Below are 15,936 nucleotides of genomic sequence, written 5' to 3' on the forward strand. Positions count from 1 at the left end.
ACTAGGAGTAATGGGAGGTGGATACTTGATTTTGACATTAGGGAGGCAATGTAGTTAATAATAAAAAGGTCTAAAGCATGACCCTAGAAAAGGCATCTGGAGTAAAGAATAAGGTCATAGAGAAAACTGAGTCAAGGATCTGAGAGGCCAAGGTATTTTTGTGGGATCATCTACTACATGGACATAGACACCACCAAGAATTAAAACGGGAACGTTATTGGTGGGAGACAGTGTTCTGGATGCTGAAATCTTCATAAAATGAAGGAGAATTAACTTGAAATTCTGTAAATGATTGCAATAGAGGAACCAGCAGTGTTTTCTTTTGTAAGCATCAAGTAGTTTTTCAAATGGACCTGTCCATGATGTTACACAATTATATTACATTCTTTGTGGTTTAACATTTGTCATCAGTACAACCTAAAGTTACAGTGGCTTTCCAAATATTATGAAGTTAATGATTCAGGAACTCATAGGTAATTTATTTATTTATTTATTTATTTATTTTATTTATTCATTTTTTTCATTTTTCTGAAGCTGGAAACGGGGAGAGACAGTCAGACAGACTCCCGCATGCGCCCGACCGGGATCCACCCGGCACGCCCACCATGGGGCGACGCTCTGCCCACCAGGGGGCGATAATCTGCCCATCCTGGGCGTCGCCATGTTGCGACCAGAGCCACTCTAGCGCCTGAGGCACAGGCCACAGAGCCATCCCCAGCGCCTGGGCCATCCTTGCTCCAATGGAGCCTTGGCTGCGGGAGGGGAAGAGAGAGACAGAGAGGAAAGCGCAGCGGAGGGGTGGAGAAGCAAATGGGCGCTTCTCCTGTGTGCCCTGGCCGGGAATCGACCCCGGGTCCTCCGCACGCTGGGCCGACGCTCTACCGCTGAGCCAACCGGTCAGGGCTAGGTAATTTAAATGTTCAGAGCTTTTTTATACCTGTTGCAGCCAGCATGAAATCCAAATCCATACTTTTTTTTTGGTGACAGAGAGAGGGACAGACAGACAGATAGGAAGGGAGAGAAATAAGCATAAACTCTTCGTTGCAGCACCTTAGTTGTTCATTAATTGTTTTCTCATATGTGCCTTGACCCGGGGGGGGCTACAGCAGACCGAGTGACCCCTTGCTTGAGCCAGCAACCTTGGGCTCAAGTTGGTGAGTTTTGCTCAAACCAGATAAGCCCGCACTGAAGCCAGTAGCCTCGGGGTTTCAAACCTGGGTCCTCTGCCTCCCAGTCTGATGCTCTATCCAACTGCGCCACCGCCTGATCAGGCCCTATCCATACTTGAGTATTGAGGATTTTTGGGTTTTGTTGTTGTTTTTTTGTTTGTTTTGTTTTTTTATCAAGAGGGGAGAGGATGGCCCTGGCCGGTTGGCTCAGTGGTAGAGCATCAGCCTGGCGTGCAGAAGTCCCGGGTTTGATTCCCGGCCAGGGCACACAGGAGAAGCGCCCATCATCTTCTCCACCCCTCCCCCTCTCCTTCCTCTCTGTCTCTCTCTTCCCCTCCCGCAGCCAAGGCTCCATTGGAGCAAAGATGGCCCGGGCGCTGAGGATGGCTCCGTGGCCTCGGCCTCAGGCACTAGAGTGGCTCTGGTCTCAACAGAGCGAGCCCCGGATGGGCAGAGCATTGCCCCCTGGTGGGTGTGTCGGGTGGATCCCGGTCGGATGCATGCGGGAGTCTGACTGCCTCCTTGTTTCCAGCTTTAGAAAAATACAAAAAAAAAAAAAAAAAAAAAAAAAGGAGGGGAGAGGAAGGGAGAGAGATGAGAAGTATCAGCTCATGGTTGTGGCACTTCAGTTGTTCATTGATTGCTTTCTCATACGTACCTTGACCGGAGGCTCCAGCCAAGCCAATGACAGTGACATTGAACTCAAGCGAGTGACCATGGGGTCATATCTATAATCCCACTCTCAAGCCACTTATCCCATGCCCAAACTGGTAAGCTGGTGCTCAAGCTGGATGAGCCAGGCAACTTTGGGGTTTCAAACCTGGGTCCTCAGCATCCCAGATCGACACTCTTATCTGCTGTGCCACCACCTGATGCGGCGAGTGTTGAAGTTTTTTTTTTTTTATGAATAAATTTTTATTTTAATGGGGTGACATCAATAAATCAGGGTACATACATTCAAAGAAAACATTTCCAGGTTATCTTGTCATTTAGTTCTGTTGCATACCCATCACCCGAAGAGAGATCGTCCTCCGCCACCCTCCATCCAGTTCTCTCTGTACCCCTCCCCCTCCCCCTCTCCCTCCTTCCCTCCCCCCACCCCCCATAGCCACCACACTCCTGTTCATGCCTCTTAGTCTCGCTTTTATGTCCCACCAATGTATGGAATCCTGCAGTTCCTGTTTTTTTCTGATTTGCTTATTTCACCCCGCACAATGCTACCAAGACTCCACCCTTCCGCTATAAGTGATCCGATGTCACCCTTTCTCCTAGCTGAATAATATACCATGGTGTATATGTGCCCCATCTTCTTCATCCAGTCCTCTATTTTTTTACAGTGATTAACAGCCTTTAAGCAAACTCTTGGCCAATACAGCAAGAATCCATGAATGAGTAGTTTCCTTAACATGTTCCCCAAGTCCAAGTTGGCCCCATCACCATGCCAAATCCCTGAAAAATGCAACCCAACCACAGTTCAGTCTGTTAGGAGCTGTCACAGGGAGCAGGAGTCCAGGAAAGTTCCCCACAGGAAAAGTCCGCGTGGCACTGGATTTGTTGTCACCATTCTGTGCTTTGCAGCTCATGTCCAAGTCCCAATGACCGCTGCTTCTAGCTGGTAATGATTCAGGCAGACTGTAAAAAGCCATTTGCAGCATGCATGGATATGGAGCTTCTGTTCTCCTCTGCCTGGAGAGTTGAGACCAGGTTGCTTTTCCCTGGAGCTCTGTGACTGTGGCCTGGTAAAGAGAACCTTGGGATACACTAAGCTGGGTGGCAAAGGTAAATTCATAATACAAGTTGGCAAAAGGAGGAAAGAGAGCTCTAAATTAAGAGTAGGTCCCAGCCTGAAATATGAGTGGGGCATTGAGGTAGGAGGGATAAAGGAAACACTATATATTAAGCAAAGCAGCAGAAAATAGGACTATCAACACCCACAACAGAGATCTTTGAGGGAAAAATAAAAAACCTGACTATTCAGGCAAAACATAGTTAAGTGGCCCTTGTGCGAATGAGATCAGTTTACCTGCTTCTTGGAAGAAATACCCTAGGCTCGTCCACAGTGTCATAGATGGGGTCGACGGCCCTGGGCACCTTCAGCCTTCAGTGGCAAACCCCAGCTTTCTGGGCAAGGTTAGGTCATAGGTGGCTGGAGCAGGGCTGGAAGAGACTGAACCCTCCCTTAGAGGAGCGAGGGGGAAGCACACCTTCCAGTGTCCCTGTTTCCTCACAGCAGAGGCGTGTAAGCCTGGCAGGCTTTAGCTCAATGACCTTCCTTTCCACTATTGAAGCAGGACCCAGATGGCATCCTATGAGACCCTTTGGGGTGTTGGAGCCTTTAAGGGTGTATCCTAAAAGCTGGTAGTTCCCCTGATCTCTATTGGGCTTTTTCTGCCTCTAGGTATCTTAAAAGCCATTCTCAGAAGATCTCGCTGAGGGGTTTGAGGATCCCCTTCCGCCTGTATAAATCTTTTCCATATATCTGGAGCTATTTGGAAAAAAGACAGAACAGTGTTATTAGCTAGATCTAATAAAGAAGGTAGTAGTTTGCAGGTGAAAAAGATTTGGTGTCTCCTGTTCATCAGCATTCAAAAGAAATGTAAATTTTTTTTTTTTTTTTTAAGTAAAAAGCATGATATGGTAGACCCGTCGGAGTCATTGGCCTGGTGTGCAGGATTCCCGGGTTCGATTTCTGGCCAGAGCACACAGGAGAAGCGCCCATCTACCTCTCCACTCCTCTCCCTCTCCTTCCTCTTCGTCTCTCTCCTCCCGCCCGCAGCCAAGGCTCCACCGGAGTAAATCCACCCTGGGCACTAAGGATGGCCCCATGGCCTCTGCCCCAGTCGCTAGAATGGCTCCGGTTGTAACAGAGCAACATCCCAGATGGGCAGAGCATTCCCCCCGGTAGGCATGCCAGGTGGATCCCAGTCAGGCACATGCAGGAGTCTGTCTGACTACCTCCCCATCCCCATCCTCAGAAATATACAAAAAATAAATAAATAAAAGAAAAAATACTAAAAAAAAAAAGGGGGGGAGGGCATTCCCTTGTGCTATAAGCACCAGGGAGCATGGAGTGAGCTTGAGTATGTTCTATGAAACATGGAACTCTATGTTTACATATAAGTCTTTGAAGAAGGAGGAACTGCTGAAATAGTTTATCAGCATTTGTCCCTAAGACAGCAGTCTTTATAGTGGGAACATCATACGTAAATATTTGCTGTCTGTCTATAGATTAAGGGGGGAATATGGCAAATGCTGAAAAGCCATGATCTTTGTGCCCCTCCCTTCCCCCAACCCCCTCCCTCTCCTCCCCCCACCCTGTAACCCCACACTGTTGTTCATGTCTCTGAGTCTCATCTTTATGTCCCACCTATGTGTGGAAACATATAGTTCTTAGTTTTTTCTGATTTACTTCTTTCACTCAGTATAATGTTATCAAGGCCCATCCATGTTGTTGTAAAAGATCCGATGTCGCCCTGGCCGGTTGGCTCAGCGGTAGAGCGTCGGCCTAGCGTGCGGAGGACCCGGGTTCGATTTCCGGCCAGGGCACACAGGAGAAGCGCCCATTTGCTTCTCCACCCCTCCGCCGCGCTTTCCTCTCTGTCTCTCTCTTCCCCTCCCGCAGCCAAGGCTCCATTGGAGCAGAGATGGCCCGGGCGCTGGGCATGGCTCTGTGGCCTCTGCCTCAGGCGCTAGAGTGGCTCTGGTCGCAATATGGCGACGCCCAGGAAGGGCAGAGCATCCCCCCCTGGGGGGCAGAGCACCGCCCCTGGTGGGCGGGCCGGGTGGATCCCGGTCGGGCGCATGCGGGAGTCTGTCTGACTGTCTCTCCCTGTTTCCAGCTTCAGAAAAATGAAAAAAAAAAAAAAAAAAAAAAAAAAAAGAAAAAAGATCCGATGTCATTATTTCTTATGGCTGAGTAGTATTCCATAGTATATATATACCAAAGCTTTTTAAGCCACTCGTCCTCCGATGGACACTTGGGCTGTTTCCAAATCTTTGCTATTGTGAACAATGCTGCCATAAACATGAGGGTGCATTTCTTCTTTTCAAACAGTGCTATGGTGTTCTTGGGGTATATTCCTAACAGTGGTATGGCTGGGTCAAAAGCCAGCTCGATTTTTAATTTCTTGAGGAATCTCCATACTGTTTTCCACAGTGGCTGCACCAGTCTGCATTCCCACCAGCAGTGCAGGAGGGTTCCCTTTTCTCCACATCCTCGCCAGCACTTATTCTGTGTTGTTTTATTGATGAGCGCCATTCTGACTGGTGTGAAGTGATATCTCATTGTGGTTTTAATTTGCATTTCTCTAATTATTAGTGATGTTGAACATTTTTTCATATGCCTATTGGCCATCTGTATGTCCTCTTTGGAGAAGTGTCTATTCATTTCTTTTGCCCATTTTTGGATTGGATTGTTAGTTTTCCTGGTATTAAGTTTTACAAGTTCTTTATAAATTTTGGTTATTAACCCCTTATCGGACGCTATGTCAAATATATTCTCCCATTGTGTAGTTTGTCTTTTTATTCTGTTCTTATTGTCTTTAGCTGTGCAGAAGCTTTTTAGTTTGATAAAGTCTCATTTGTTTATCCTGTCTTTTATTTCACTTGCCTGTGGAGGCAAATCAGCAAATATATTGCTGCGACAGATGTCAGAGAGCTTACTGCCTATGTTTTCTTCTAAGATGCTTATGGTTTCACGGCTTATATTCAAGTCTTTTATCCATTTTGAGTTTATTTTTGTGAGTGGTGTAAGTTGGTGATCTAGTTTCATTTTTTTGCAGGTAGCTGTCCAGTTTTCCCACCACCATTTGTTAAAGAGGCTGTCTTTACTCCATTGTATTGTCTTACCTCCTTTGTCAAATATCAGTTGTCCATAGAGCTGTGGGTTTATTTCTGAGTTCTCTGTTCTGTTCCATTGATCTATGTGCCTGTTCTTATGCCAGTACCATGCTGTTTTGAGTACAATGGCCTTATAATATAACTTGATATCTGGAAGTGTGATACCTCCCGCTTTTTTCTTCCTTTTCAGGATTGCTGAGGCTATTCGTGTTCTTTTTTGGTTCCATATAAATTTTTGGAATATGTGTTCTATGTCTTTGAAGTAAGTCATTGGTATTTTCATTGGTATTGCATTGAATTTATAAATTGCTTTAGGTAATATAGACATTTTAATGATGTTTATTCTTCCTAACCATGAGCACGGTATATGCCTCCACTTACTCGTATCTTCCCTGATTTCTTTTATCAATGTTTTATAATTTTCCGAGTACAAGTCTTTAATCTCCTTGGTTAGATTTATTCCTAGGTACTTTATTTTTTTTGGTTGCAATGGTAAAGGGTATTGATTCCCTGATTTCTCTTTCTGACAGTTCATTATTAGTGTATAAAAATGCCTCTGATTTCTGAGTATTGATTTTATATCCTGCCACCTTGCCAAATTCTTTTATCAGGTCTAGTAGTTTTTTGACTGAGACTTTAGGGTTTTCTATATACAGTATCATGTCATCTGCAAATAATGATAGTTTTACTTCTTCTTTTCTAATTTGGATGCCTTTTATTTCTTTTTCTTGTCTGATTCCTGTGGCTAGGACTTCCAGAACTATGTTGAATAAGAGTGGTGAAAGGGGGCACCCCTGCCTTGTTCCTGATCTTAAGGGGATTGCTTTTAATTTTTGCCCATTGAGTATGATGTTGGCTGTGGGTTTGTCATAGATGGCCTTTATCATGTTGAGGTATGTTCCCTGTATTCCCACTTTGCTGAGAGTTTTGATCATGAATGGGTGCTGGACTTTATCAAATGCTTTTTCTGCATCTATTGAAATTATCATGTGGTTTTTCTCCTTTCTTTTGTTTATGTGATGAATCACATTGATTGATTTGCGAATATTGTACCAGCCTTGCCTCCCAAGAATAAATCCCACTTGATCATGGTGTATGATTTTTTCCATATATTGCTGGATCCGGTTTGCTAATATTTTGTTGAGGATTTTTGCATCTAAGTTCATCAGGGATATTGGCCTATAATTTTCTTTTTTTGTGTTGTCTTTGCCTGGTTTTGGAATCAGAATTATGCTCACCTCATAAAAGGAGTTTGGAAGTCTTCCTTCCTCTTGAATTTTTTGAAATAGCTTGAGAAGGATAGGAATTAGTTCTTCTTTGAATATTTGGTAGAATTCACTTGTGAAGCCATCAGGCCCAGGACTTTTCTTTTTTGGGAGTTTTTCGATAGCTGTTTCAATCTCATTTGTTGTAATTGGTCTGTTTAGGTTTTCTGATTCTTCCAGATTGATTTTTGGAAGATTATATGATTCAAGGAAATTGTCCATTTCATCTAGGTTGTCTAGTTTTTTGGCGTACAGTTCTTCATAGTATTTTCTTACAATATTTTGTATTTCTGTTGTGTCAGTTGTTATTTCTCCACTCTCGTTTCTAATTTTATTTATTTGAGTCCTCTCTCTTTTTTTCTTGGTGAGTCTTGTTAAAGGTTCATCGATCTTGTTTACCTTTTCAAAGAACCAGCTCCTGGTTTCATTAATCCTCTGTATTGTTTCTTTAGCTTCTATGTCATTTATTTCTGCTCTGATCTTTATTATTTCCTTCCTTCTACTAGCTCTGGGCTTTACTTGCTGTTCTTTTTCTAGTTCTTTTAGATGCAGGGTTGTTTATTTGAGCTTTTTCTAGCTTCTTGAGGTATGCCTGTAATGCTATAAACTTCCCTCTCAGGACTGCTTTTGCTGTGTCCCATAAATTTTGAGTTGATGTATGCTCATTATCGTTTGTTTCTAGGAATTTTTTAATTTCTTCTTTGATCTCAATGTTAACCCATTCATTGTTTAATAACGTGCTATTTAGTTTCCAAGTGTTTGAATGTTTTTCAATTTTTCTATTGTGGTTGATTTCTAGTTTAATGCCATTGTGATCAGAGAAAGTGCTCGATATGATTTCAATCTCCTTAAATTTGTTGAGCCCGCTTTTGTGCCCTAACATGTGGTCTATTCTAGAGAATGTACCATGAGCGCTTGAAAAGAATGTATATTCTGCTGTTTTAGGGTGAAAGGTTCTGAAGATATCTATTAAATCGAGTTGATCTAATATGTCCTTTAAGTCTGCTGTTTCTTTGTTAATTTTCTTTCTTGAGGATCTGTCTAATGATGTTAATGGGGTATTGAAATCTCCTACTATTATAGTATTGCTGTTGATCTCGCCCTTTAAGTCTATCAATGTCTGCTTTATATTTTAGGTGCTCCTATATTAGGTGCGTAGATATTTATAATAGTTATATCTTCCTTTTGTATTGCTCCCTTTATCATTATGTAGTGACCTTCTTTATCTCTAACTATGGTCTTTGTTCTAAAGTCCATTTTGTCTGATATAAGTATTGCTACCCCAGCTTTTTTTTCATTTCCATTTGCGTGAAATATTTTTTTCCATCCTTTTATCTTCAGTCTGTGTGCATCTTTTGATTTAAGGTGTGTCTCTTGTAGACAGCATATGTATGGGTCATAAGTGTTGAAGTTTTTAATTGGAGAGCAATTCCAGTTCATTTTAGCTCTTTATGATATTTTGAGTTTTATAATTATATTTTTTTGCTTTTATAATTATGTTACAAGGGATCTAAGTTGGTTATCAATATATGTGATAAGTGTTTTATGGTGTCAAGGACATTGGATTATTTTTAAGGTTTTTATTTAAGGACATTGAAGTTTGAAAAATATTGCTCTAAGTCATTTATAAAATGCTTAGTGGGCATGGTCCTTAGCAATTAATTAATTCACACTTTATATTCAGCCAGCTTCAGATTCTCTCAGCTATAATCTAGTTCTTAGCTTGTAAACATATCCACAAGAATATGATGAAAAACTTGGATTTTTTTATGAATTCATGGTACATGACTCTGATTTCACCGAAGTACCAGTTGAATGACTATGTAAACAGAAGATGAGGTCAGTTCAATCATAGTTTTTCCTGAGTGAAGTTTTGGTATCTTGTCTGCATTGCCTAGATCCTATCACTGTTCCCCTCTTTGAAAAGAAATAAAACATTTTCAAGTTGCTCATCTTGTGTTACCTTTGTTGTCTATGGCTTTTAAAACTTATAGTAGCTGTGAAATTTTTACCTGTGGGATCTTAGTCTCTTATAACTAAAAACTTGGAGTCATTTAAAACTCTTCTTTGGCTGTCCTACCCACCTCAATTTCCGAGTCTCTTGACAGTGTTTGTTCTGTTGTTCCACTTTGAGATAATGTTGTAGTAGATGGTAATAAAATAGGAATACTATTTCCTTATGTCATCGGTTAACATGCTTTTCATCTTTTCTAAGTAATGCAGGTCTTATTACTATTTTTCTGCATATTTTGAAAGCTCTTTTTAGGGCCTCAGTTTTTGTAAGATCCACTTATAGTGGGTTTTTACCTTTCTCATATTGTTCTAGTGATTTTTTTAAAATCTCTTTTGTTTATAGTTATATAGTCTTTTAGTAATCTTATACTTATCTTTCTTAGAACTCTTTGAAATCTTTCATCCTGAAGTCTGGGGTACATGTTTCTACTCATTTTGTTTTGTTTTATTACTGTTTTCAATTCTAAGGTTACATCATTCTTTTCCTGAACATTTTCCACCTTCTCTTAAAATTTTGGTCTCTTACTGTTTGGAATCAAGTTCTGAATAGCAGTTTCCTTCTTTGTAGTATGGTTAAGAGCACAGGCTTGGAATCAGACAAACCTGGAATGAAGTCTAGGCTTGGCCACTTTGTAGCTATGGAACTTTCAGCAAGTTATCTAACCTTTCTAAATCTTGAAGTCTCTACTTTTTCTACAAAACAAGAGTACTGTGAGGGTTTATAAAGATGATTTCTGCACCCAGGGCCAAAGTAAACACACAACAGGTATCAACTGCTACTTGTTCCCTGATCTTCTGAAAAGAAAAAAAAATTTTTTTCTATAGTTTTTTTTTAAGTTTTTCTATTTATTGATTGATTTTGAGAGAGAGAGAGAGAGACATCGGTTTATCGTTCAGTTATTTATGCATTCCAGTATATGCCTCAATCAGGGACCTAACCCTGCAACCTTAGAGTATTGGGATGATGTGCAAACCAACTGAGCTCCCCAGCCAGGGCTATTTTTCATAATTTAATTAACCATGATTGTATTTGGGACAACTCAAAGACTAGGATGTTTTCCCTCTACAAAATTAGACTTTAACATTTGTTGAAATACAAGCTTTCTGTCACTATCTTTTTCCTGCTTCTATACCAGCTTTGTAATTCATATTAGAAAAGTATCACCTGGCTGTGACATTTTCCTTTTATCTTTACCCAAATGCTCTTTGTTGTTTTGGAGGAACCTGAATATAGTAAGTAGGTAGTGGATCTTGACCTGGACATGGATGTGAATGTGGTAGAATTACCAATTTAAATAGATAGATATAAGGACAGAGATGGGGCAGGGTTAGGTGATGGTGTCTGGTGAGGTATGAGGACAGTAAACCAATTAAATACATGCTTGGGACAGTCATTGGTAAACAGATCAAGTAGAAAGTCATGGATAGGAACTGTTGGTAGGTAAGGATAAGCAAAGTGATGGACCAACTGGTATTTCATTTGAATTGTGGATTTGATGAGCAAGTTACCAGGAATGACCTGAAAGGGGCTAGTATTCTCTCGGCCCCTGACAGTACACTGATGTTACCTTTCATCAATAAGTATATAACTTTATATAGGCTCAATAGACAGATTTTTTTTTTTCTTTTAAACAAGACCTGTATTTTTTCTCTCTCTCATTTTTTCTCTTCTTTTCCAAGTGAGAGAAGGGGAGATAGACCACTTACTGCATGCTCCCCTACTGGTATCTACCAGGCAAGCCCCATCTGGGGCCATGCTCACAACTGAACTATACTGCTCACAAAAATTAGGGGATATTTCAAAATGAATATGAAGCGATTAAAAAAAGCATTTGATTTCTTTTTATAAACAACATCAGAAAAGCAGACAAGTCAAAGAAAGTTGTTTATGCAAATGAGATGCAAGACCAACTTTTATGTAATTGGTGAAAATGCACTATACTAGTAGTTGGCAAACTCATTAGTCAACAGAGCCAAATATCAACAGTACAACGATTGAAATTTCTTTTGAGAACCAAATTTTTTAAACTTAAACTATATAGGTAGGTACATTGTTATTAATTAAGGTACTCCTAAGCTGGCCTTTGATAAACACTCAAGGGGCCAAAGAGCTACATGTGGCTCACGAGCCACGGTTTGCCTACCAAGGCACTATACAAAAGGCTGAAAGTGCTGGAGTATCTGCACGTTTCCTGATCCCCTAATTTTTGTGAACGGTATATTTTTAGTGCCTGAGGCAGAGGCTCCATGGAGCCATCCTTACTTAGCACCTGGGCTGATATGCGCTCAATTCAATGGAGCCATGGCTGCAGGAGGGAGGGGAAGAGAGAAAGTGAAGGGGGAGGGGTGGAGATGCAGATGGTCGCTTCTCCTGTGTGCCCTGATGTCCTAGGAATCAAAGCCGGGACACCCACACACCAGGCCGACACACTACCACTTAGCCAACAGGCCAGGGCCCTTTCTCTTTTTAAAAAAAATTTTTTTTATTGATTTGAGAGAGAGAGAGAGACAGGGCAGCACTGATCTGTTCCTGTATGTGCCCTAACCAGGATCCAACTGGCAACCTCTGCGCTTCATGACGATGTTCCAACCAACTGAGCTATTAAGCTGGGGCTAGTCTCTTGAATTCAGAGTCTGAGTGTTATCTACAAGTTTGTTTCCCTTGTATTCAGTACTTGCTATATGCCAGGCATCATACCAGGCCTTCATAGATTCCCCAGTTTTCTACCATGGTTTCCCGATCTGAACTGTCTAACACTGAATCCACATTTCAGTTTTTCAGATGTAGCCTGCCAGATATTTATGCAAGTTCTCTTGTTACTTGATAATACATTGTAGTGGTTAAGAGCATGTTTTGAGTGGTTAAGGGACTTTCTGGGTTTGCATCCCAGCTCTATCTTACTAGCTGTGGAACTATAGGCAAGTTATTATTTAATCTCTCCATACCTCAGTAAAATGAAACTAATTAAAAATAGTACCTTGAACACGGTGTTGTAAGGATTAAATATATTACTACAATACATGAAAAATTATTAGAGTCTGGCACATTGAGTTTAACATTTAATAATTTCATATGGTGACTTATAATTTTTAGTTTTCTCCTAAGCAAACATTTTGTTAATGAGGAAGGTAAAGTTCAGAAAGGTTAAGCTACTTTTAGAAAGTGATGTGCTGTTGTCTCACTTGCTAAATATTATGGTTTTTTTTGGACAAAATATGAGAGAAGTTGTATTTGTTTGCAGTTGTCTGCCTGTTTCTCACAAGAATGGCAAAAGTAGATAGATTTAAAGGGGGAAAGGAGGCTTTAGAAACATGCTTTGTGTTATTGATGATAATAAACCCTCAGCAAGCATTTGAGTTCCTACTAAGTGCCAAGCACTATGTTAGGAGTTCAGACGGGCTGGCCTCAAGGAGTTCATACTGTGGTGAGGAAGGCAGACAAGTAATAGTTGCAGTGCGCAACAAGAAATGGTATAGTTAAATCAGGTACTGAAAGAACTTGTAGGATGGGGCTTTTACCAAGATTTATTTGGGATTTGGGTTGGAAGAAGGAGTACAGCCAAAAGGATGCATGAAGAGGAGGAAGAGCGAGGTTGCCTTTCAGGCAGAGGACACATGGACTAATGCATGTCCATATGTGAAGAGTGTCCTCTGTGTGGGGAACAACATACATTATGATGTGACTGTGAAGTTGAACCATATGAAATTGTCAGATGTGACCATTTTTACCAACAGAAATAGCAATGTGAGAGGAAGAATGGTGAGAGATGGGGCTGAAAAAGCAAACAAGAGCCACAAGAAAAAGTGCCTAATTTGCCCTGGCATCAAGCTTAGTTGGTTAGGGCATCATGCTGAAGCACAGAACTTGCAGGTTCAGTTCCCAGTCAGGGTACATACAGGAACAGATCTAGATTCCACCCCCTCTTCATCTCTTTCTAAAATAAATTTATAAAAATTGTCTTAAAGAAGGCCTACTTTTATTTGATAATAGATGCTTTAAAATAGATAAGTATTTTTTAAAGATCTGCACTTAAGATAATGTGCATTTCATTATATGTAAATTTTACCTTAGAGGAATGAAGCTATAAAATACTGAATTCTAGGTAATGGTATATGCAAGGCAAAGTATTTAAGTAGATGTATTGAAGTTTGCATTTTACTTTAAAATACATTAAGAAATAAGATGGAAGGCTGGGTACATGATTAAAACAAACAGTAAAATAATAAAATGTTGGTCCTGGCTGGTTGGCTCAGCGGTAGAGTGCCAGCCCAATGTGTGGATGTCCCAGGTTCGATTCCCAGTCAGGGCACACAGGAGAAGCGCCCATCTGCTTCTCCACTCCTCCCCCTCTCCTTTCTATCTCTCTTTCCCTCCCACCACCAAGGCTCCACTGGAGCAAAGTTGGCCCTAGCGCTGAGAATGGCTCCATGGCCTCCACCTCAGGTGCTAGAATGGAGCAATGCCCCAGATAGGTAGAGCATTGCCCCCTAGTGAGCATGCCGGTTGGATCCTGGTTGAGCACATGTGGGAGTCTGTCTGCCTGCCTGCTCACTTCTCACTTCAGAAAAATACAAAAAATAAAAAATAAAATAAATATAAAATAAAATGTTAATGGTAGAATCTTGGTAGTGGTTATATAGGGGTGTTCTCTCTAAAGTTTATTCAGTTTTTCTGTATGTTTAGATTTCTTAAAAATAAAACATTAGGTGGCCCTGACTGGTTGGCTCAGCGGTAGAGCGTCGGCCTGGCGTGTGGGGGACCCGGGTTCAATTCCCGGCCAGGGCACATAGGAGAAGCGCCCATTTGCTTCTCCACCCCCCCTCCTTCCTCTCTGTCTCTCTCTTCCCCTCCCGCCAAGGCTCCGTTGGAGCAAAGATGGCCTGGGCGCTGGGGATGGCTCCTTGGCCTCTGCCCTAGGCGCTAGAGTGGCTCTGGTCGCGGCAGAGCGATGCCCCGGAGGGGCAGAGCTTCGCCCCTGGAGGGCGTGCCGGGTGGATCCCGGTCGGGCGCATGCGGGAGTCTGTCTGACTGTCTCTTCCCGTTTCCAGCTTCAGAAAAATACAAAATAATAATAATAATAATAAAATAAATAAAACATTAGAGCTCTGGCCAGTTAGCTCAGTCAGTTAGAGAAAGCATCATCCCAAAATGGTAAGGTTGTAGATTTAATCCCCGGTCAGGGCACACACTGGAAGCAACCAGTAAATGCACAACTGAGTGGAACAGCAAATGAATGCTTCCCCTCCCTCCCCTTTCTCTCTCACTCTTCTCTCTCTCTAAGAAAAAATCAATAAATAAAAAATTAAGCCCTGGCTGGATAGCTTGGAAGTTTGGAGTGTCGTCATAAAGCGCAGAGGTTGCGGATTTGATTCTTGGTCATGGCACATACAGGAACAGATTGATATTCCCATCTGTCTGTCTGTCTCAAATAAATAAATAAATAAATAAACAAACAAACAAATGAAATGTAATGAAATAATTGGACCCTGGCTGGCTGGTTTGGTTGTGGTTGGAGCATCATCCTGATGCATGGGGTTTGCAGTTTGGTCCCTGGTTGAAGCACATGCAGGGACAGATCAATATTTCTGTATCTCACTCTCTCCATCCCTCCCTTCTTATCTCTCAAATCAGTGAATTTTTAAAGAATTTAAAACTATATTGGGAGTTGAATGACTGTATAAAGCAGAATTAAGACTAAGTTAGTGAAAAAGTGATTCTTTTTCTAATAGCTATAAATTTATTACTTTGGATGATATGTGGCACGTTTAGAGATCACCTAATTAGTCACTGCTATATCCCCTGCACCCAGAGCAGAGCCTAGATTGTTGCAGGTCCTCAGTAAATATACTGCTCACAAAAATTAGGAGATATTCAAAATGAATATGAAGCTATAAAATATCCCCTAATTTTTATGAGCAGTATATTTGAATGTTGAATATTTCCAAGTCTGTATAATCATCTAAAATTCTTAAAGTTGTGTTTGCAGTCCAAAATACAAATGTGCTGCATGCGTTTATTATCTTGGGAGACCTCACATAACATAGTTTTATGTAACATGAATGTACTATAATACCATATAGACTTAGGCTACTTATTCATTTATCTGCAAATATTAACTACCCATTGTAGTAGTTTTTAGATAATTGGATCATGTCATGAATGGACCTTACAGCTATAACAAATTTTGGAATTTATGGTTAGGTTTTATGTGATTGATTAAAAGATCTTAAGCAGAAGGTGTGGCATAGCCATGCTGGAAAAGACTGTGTATTGTGAATGAAAAGGGTCCAGTGTTGTTTTCTCCAGACGATTTCTTCTTCAGAGTTTCTGACAAAAGAACTGCAAGTCCATCTATTTTAAATGTGATTCTTGAAATTATTTTGCTTCCCTTCTTAAAACTGAAGTGATTTTGAGAAAAAGTTTTAAATGTTGTAGATCTCTTAAAATTTTCAGGGAAGTCAGTACTGATGCCATCTTTTTCTCATTAGTACATGTTTCTGTACGAAATCTATTATCTAGTTAGTTGTACCCAATGTTGGGATAGTTTTTTTCTCCTTTTTAAAAAAAAAACAAAATAACGATAATTGAAGAAACAAGGATTGGCTTGCTTGCTAATTTACTTTTTCACTGTTACCATCTGCTGTTTCCC

The 15,936-nt window shown here is 41.0% G+C and overlaps 1 protein-coding gene across 2 annotated transcripts in view; it reads left to right on the forward strand.

Annotated features, from left to right (window-relative positions):
* Positions 1-15,936, forward strand: part of KIF5B (kinesin family member 5B) — a 64,938-nt gene that overhangs the window by 14,981 nt on the left and 34,021 nt on the right. The window lies entirely within an intron of this gene.

This window comes from Saccopteryx bilineata, chromosome 5 (assembly GCF_036850765.1).
Source record: "Saccopteryx bilineata isolate mSacBil1 chromosome 5, mSacBil1_pri_phased_curated, whole genome shotgun sequence".
In the NCBI taxonomy this organism is placed as follows: Eukaryota; Metazoa; Chordata; class Mammalia; order Chiroptera; family Emballonuridae; genus Saccopteryx; species Saccopteryx bilineata.